Source organism: Rosa chinensis, chromosome 4, assembly GCF_002994745.2.
Source record: "Rosa chinensis cultivar Old Blush chromosome 4, RchiOBHm-V2, whole genome shotgun sequence".
Lineage (NCBI taxonomy): Eukaryota > Viridiplantae > Streptophyta > Magnoliopsida > Rosales > Rosaceae > Rosa > Rosa chinensis.
In genome coordinates, this window is record NC_037091.1 from 6,470,453 (window position 1) to 6,476,800 (window position 6,348).

Here is a 6,348-nt window from a genome sequence, read left to right on the forward strand (position 1 = left end):
GGGTAAGGGGATTAAATTATCATCCTCGTACCCGACTTCATTCCAGTTCCCCTTACTCGCCCCAATCCCTGTAATAAGATACTGGGGATTCCCCATCCCCGTCCTCATTGGGGATTAGGTCCCTGTACCCGCCCCAATCCCCGCTAACAATATTATTAATTTAAAAATTAATACAAAAACTTAGATTGTAAAATATGAAGTTAAAATCAACTATCAAAATAAAATAAATTTCTTATTTCAATCAAGGAAAATTGACATGTTGATAAAAATATTTTATTAAAAGAATCTTCCTTTTTTTGAACATGTTTATTAAATAGAATTTACATATTGACAAAAAGATGAAGTTTACATAAATATTTATTAATAAATAATATCTTGGGTTATTATCACAAATGGTACCTGAACTTATCATCTATTTTATCGATGGTACCTAAACTTCAATTTTGATCACAACCAGTACCTGAACTTTTCGATTTCATTTTAAATGGTACCTAAGGCCACCTTAGGTCACTATTCCGGTCAAAAAAACCAAATCTAAAAAAACAAAAAACAAAAAAACAAGTTCAAGGCAAGTCTATTATCAAAAAAATCATCACTATATATGATTGCAACCCTCGAAATCATCAAAAATCATCACTATGATCGCCTCCCATGCCTTTTTTAGTCGGAATAGTGATCGGAGGTGGCTCTAGGTACCATTTAAAATGAAATTGAAAAGTTCAGGTACTGGTTGTGATCAAAATTGAAGTTCAGGTACCATCGATAAGATTGGGGTATAGTTTAGGTAATATATTTGTGATAATAACCCTAATATCAAATAAATATAATAAATAATATATTATATCTATATATATTTCAGATAATTCTTATTGGGTGGGTATGGGGATGGGGAACAAAATACCATCCCCGCCCCGTACCTGATTTCAGAATTCGAATACTGAAGATCCCCATTCCAGTTACCTGATATTCCCCAAATTTATCCCCGTTAGGGTCGAATACCCGATGGGGATTTTTGCCATCCTTAGCTGTTGAGGAGAAAAAGTCTAGCTTCTTCAAGATTATTCTACCTGGCGGAAGCACTGAACATTTAGTAATCAATTTTCGTACTTTTCTTCAATTTTGTTAAGATTAAATACTAGTTACTCCTTGTACTTTGTTCCTTATAATAGTTTAGTCATTCACATTCGAAATTTAACAGAATCCTCAATTTCTCACCCAATGAGTCCAAAATATCTATTATATCCTTTGCCTTTTTTTTTTTTTTTTTTTTTCTACTTACCAATATATAAAGAGAAGCATCATATACTTTATATATACATATAATAAAAATATTTTTTTACCTCAATAGTAAAAATCAGTGGATGTATAATATATGTATTAAAAAGTATTAATGTAATTTATATGCAATATATATAGGGGAAAAAAATTAGGAAGTGAGAGGTATAATAGAAATTTAGACATATATTTAGTCATGTTTACTGATTGTTTATAATATGTTTGTCACGCCCCTGATTTTACACACATGAAAATCGATATATATAACCCCATAATTATATATGCGTGAACGTCCAGTCATCAATACAAAATACCTGAAATCTTTTTCCCTTAAACTTACACACATATTGATGTCCTGAACCCCCAAAGTTAATATACACTCGCATCCAAAGAGTTATATATTACAAAAACTTACGAATTAAATTGTCAACAACAAAATAAAACGTAAGGCTACTCAGAGTAACTATACAACGGAAGTCCTTATCAAAAGTAAAGTCACAAAGGTGGCTTCCTACCGTAAAGCTGCAAGCTCGCTGCCTCAACCTCGATTATCCTAACCTGCAGGATTAACCCCTACACCGTTTGAATGGTGTACTGGGTTGCCACACAACAAACCCGGTAAGCTTTTGCAAGCCCGTATGAATAACTCAAAACCACACATGCACAACTCGCCTAACGAGGAAACCCATCAACTCATAAAAAGGAACACACACCATGTTTTCCCCAAAACAGCACATTCTTTTCCCAAAAGAAATAATAAAGGTCACACTGTGACCAAATCATATAAATTGAAACTCTGACAATTAAATATGATAAACAAGTCCTCCCAGGACATTTAAAAGAAAGAATCCCCGAAACTCCCTTTTAAAACACATTCTCAAATCAACACAAGTCACCCCGTGACAAAATCATAATAATTGAAAATCTGACAATTAAATATGATACACAAGTCCTCCCAGGACATTTAAAAGAAAGAATCCCCGAAACTCCCTTTTAAAACACATTCTCAAATCAACACAAGTCACCCCGTGACAAAATCATAATAATTGAAACTCTGACAATTAAATATGATACACAAGTCCTCCCAGGACATTTAAAAGAAAGAATCCCCGAAACTCCTTTTTAAAAACATGTACTCATGAGCATCAGATAGCTCCCCGCTACCCCCCATGATGTACTATGGCAACAGACTAGAGCTCTAACTGATCGTATCCACAAACCCGGCCAAAGGCGTGAAGTCCCGATATATATGCCTGAGGTTACTCCCAGCAACCCCAAATCCTCAGACCTCCCAGGTCGTCAGATCAAAACCTTTCAAAATGGTCACTCAGGACCCAAAAGTTACTCAACTCACCCAAAAGGAGATGTCACCCTGTGACCTCCAATCATCAGACCTCCCCGGTCATCAGATCAAAACATTAAATCAAACCAAAAGGAGAAATCACAACCTGTGACTCTCAGATCTTCCGACCCCCGGTCGTTAGATCAAAACATTCAAATCACATCAAAGCAACTCACACCAAATCTTGACACTTTTCAAAACAATAAAAATTCCCAATTCCCACAAAATGTTTCCCGAAAAGTCAAGCCCCCAAACAATAGAATGAAACCCATCAATACCTATTGCTTCAATTCACTCATCAACCCACAAGAATATACATATTCCACGTAAATATATATATAAGTGGTCATTCACTCAGGAAGGCCACTAATACCAACTATAGTTTGCAGTTAACTAAATAACTCTCAAAACAATAAGGTCAACCCGTTCGTGAATGAACTTCGTGAGATTACTCACCTCGAACTCCTGCTGCGTCTTCAATACAGAACCGAACCAAATCTATCACCAATAACTCGTCCAAATACTTCGTCAAGTACCTAATCACAATCGGTTTCCACTTAGTAATAATTCACAAACGATTTAAGCCCGAAACCCCTGTTTTGAACTAAAATCCCCAAAGTGGCGCCAATCGAGGCGAAACCACATCCGAGACCTCCCAAAGTCTCCGGAATACGTCCACGATCGATGTGACCAAACCACAAGTCGATCGGACGCTCAAATCCTCACGGATAGAATAAATTAATCGGTATGAAACTGCAAAAATCATAACAATTCCAAACGAACTCCAATATTTGCATATTATATATCGAAACGCTCGTATCGACGAGTAGAAGACATATAATATCAGAAACAGTCCCATACATGGCCGGAACACCGCCGGAACGCCGCCACAGGCGGTGGCGCATTGCCGCCGGCCAAAACTCAATATTTCACAAAACTCCCTACATCAAAGTTCTTCATCTAAGCATGCTTGTGAATTCTCATAACTAGCTCGAAGTCAGAAAACAAGCTTAAGGGATCGAAAACTACCTCACAAGCCGTGAACAGTAATCCCAACTGAGTTGATCGAAGTTTCACATGAATCGATCCAAACAGCCACCAAGGATCGATCAACGAGGCTGCTCTGAGCTCAACCAAGAAGACTTGAAGCCTCGTTGACGTCGGAACAAGGATTTCCGACCGGGTCCGAAAACGCCAACCTGCACCGCCTTCTACCGCCGCCACCACCGAGAATCGGTGCTAGAGGACACCACAGGGATGACCAGACGGAAGAGACGAACTAATCTGGAAAGTTTCGTCGCTGGAGATAGCCGCAGTTCGCCGGAAAAGTCAGGTTGGATCGTCCGAGTTCGGGTCGGGTCAGCCGGATAATTTCGATACTGAAGGTGCGAACGAGAGAGAAGAATGTTTCCGGAAACGGAAATAATGAAAATAGTAAGTTTCCAACTTGGGAAACTTCTATTTATACCAAAATGGAAATTCCTTCCAATGGCCATAACTTCCTCATATGAACTCCGATTCTCGCGTTCCACATGTCCACGAACTCATATCGACGCGCTCTACAACTTTCGTGAAAGAAGTTTTTGGAGAATCCCTACAAATAAAAATTCAACCTTTGTGCCACCCCTAAAGTCACACTTTTCAAATAGAATTTCGTCCGAAACACTTCCGCTCCGTCCACGAGCCACGAAACCGTCCAACAACCATAAATTAGATTCCGGAAATTCCTCGGAAAATAATTACGAATTTCCGGGGCATCACAATGTTGCAGTGATACACATCCTGATAATATGTTGCAATGATACACATCCTAATAATATGTTGCAATGATACACATCTGATAGAGAATTGAGTTACCGCTTACTCATTGGTAAGCATTTGTCTTGCACTATGCAGTGTCCTAAATCTTAAGCACATGTTAGCTAGATTGTTCGCATTGTTATTATTCTTCTTACATATAGGGGCTAGATCAAGATTGAACCTGATCCGTTAACTTAATAGCCAACTATTTTCCTACTACGTACCAATTATGAATGTCACTTGTAGTTTAGGGAAGTTGGGTCTCCCGTAGAGGATTATTGGATCTAAATGTTTCAGAAAAGATTTGATTTTGGATTGGTTTTGAAAACAAATAATTAAGAATAAGAATTAAAGCAATATCAAAATATGTTATAAGAAATCAATGAGAGAAATGAGCTAGGGAATGTCTACACCTCTAAACAATCAATCAATGGCAATTCACTTAACTCAATTTCATGCAATTGGATGACTATGTTCACTATTAAACCTAGGGTTTTAAGGTCAAAACCATATTAGATACTCTCTTAGTTGGCATGTTACGTGAAGGGTGTTATCACACCATAACTTGATATGCAACAAAATGGTAAAAAAAAGGCGTTATCAGTACCTAAGATGCAGCACTCATTAAGCAAGAATAGTATATAAACATAACAAGATACCTAATGAAGGGTGGTATCACTAGGTTACCTAGAAATTGGCTTCCACGAAGAGGGTTAAGTTCCTTGGTTGTTTCTTATTGAACATGCATTGATTAGGTGGTCATCTACATGCTTAAAACAATAGACCCTAGAACATGCTTCTATGTAGGCCTCCATAGAAAACATATACAAAAATCATCAATAAGAAACCAGAAAACCAAGATACATCCAATAAACATAGAAAAGAAATCAAGTATCATAAAGCTATAGAAATCATATCTAGGTCTTCACCAACCCCTAACCTAGATGTTTAGTTACACATGGTTTGGATTGAAAGCACCCAAGAGTTCATAAGAAAGAAAACAGAGAAATCCTAACACTGGAGTTGAAAATTGTCGGAATTCAACTAGTCTAAAATCGCTCTGTTCAGATTCTTATGCTAGGATCTCTGCTTGATTCTCGCGAGTAAGAGTCTTCTCATTTGCTTTTCTAGCCTTTTTATAGTTCTCTTGAGTCCTCTTTCATTCATTTTTTGTTTGAGATTCCTTGAGGTGTAAAGAAAACCAACTTCTTGATTTTTTTTATTGAATTGAGATTTCTCCACATCACCTCGTCCAATGAGAATAAGTGATAGGTTCATAATTTCAGACATTTTTATACCCTTAAATGTAAGATTCTAGATTAGTTCTTATCATTTTTTAGTCATTTACTTTGTGTTTGTGTTTTGTAGGTTAAATTGGAGAAAAGAAAGATTTGGAGCTTAAAATCAAACGCAGGATTGAAAGGGTACTTGCTATCCTGAGCGTCCAGAATTGTCTCTGCTTTGCGTCAACTTCACATATTAAACTGTACCTTCTCAGAAGTAATTAGCAGGAAAGCCTTATACCATTGGAAAGATACAGATGTCAGCTTTCTGAGGAATTTTACGGAAGTGGATTCCCATTCTTGTGGAGGAAGTTATGATGATTTAAGTGAACCTAGTTCGGGAAGGCAGATTCTGACGGATTTTGCATATATTTTCGGAATCTGATTTGTGAGGCCCAAGTCCGTTGATCTTAGCACCCGAATAGAATAAGACTGAACGTGTTTGACATACTTGGAGTAATTACTTGCATTGACTATAGTAACCTTGCGTTTTCTTTGGAGAGAATGAAGCAATTCCAAGTTGGACTAGAAGACTCAAGAAGCCCAAGTCAAATAGGAATTATTAAAAGGAGATATACAAGGAGAAACCTTGAACGTTTTTTGGAGACACAAGAGGGGCCTGGAGAGCAGATTGGAACGCAATAAGAG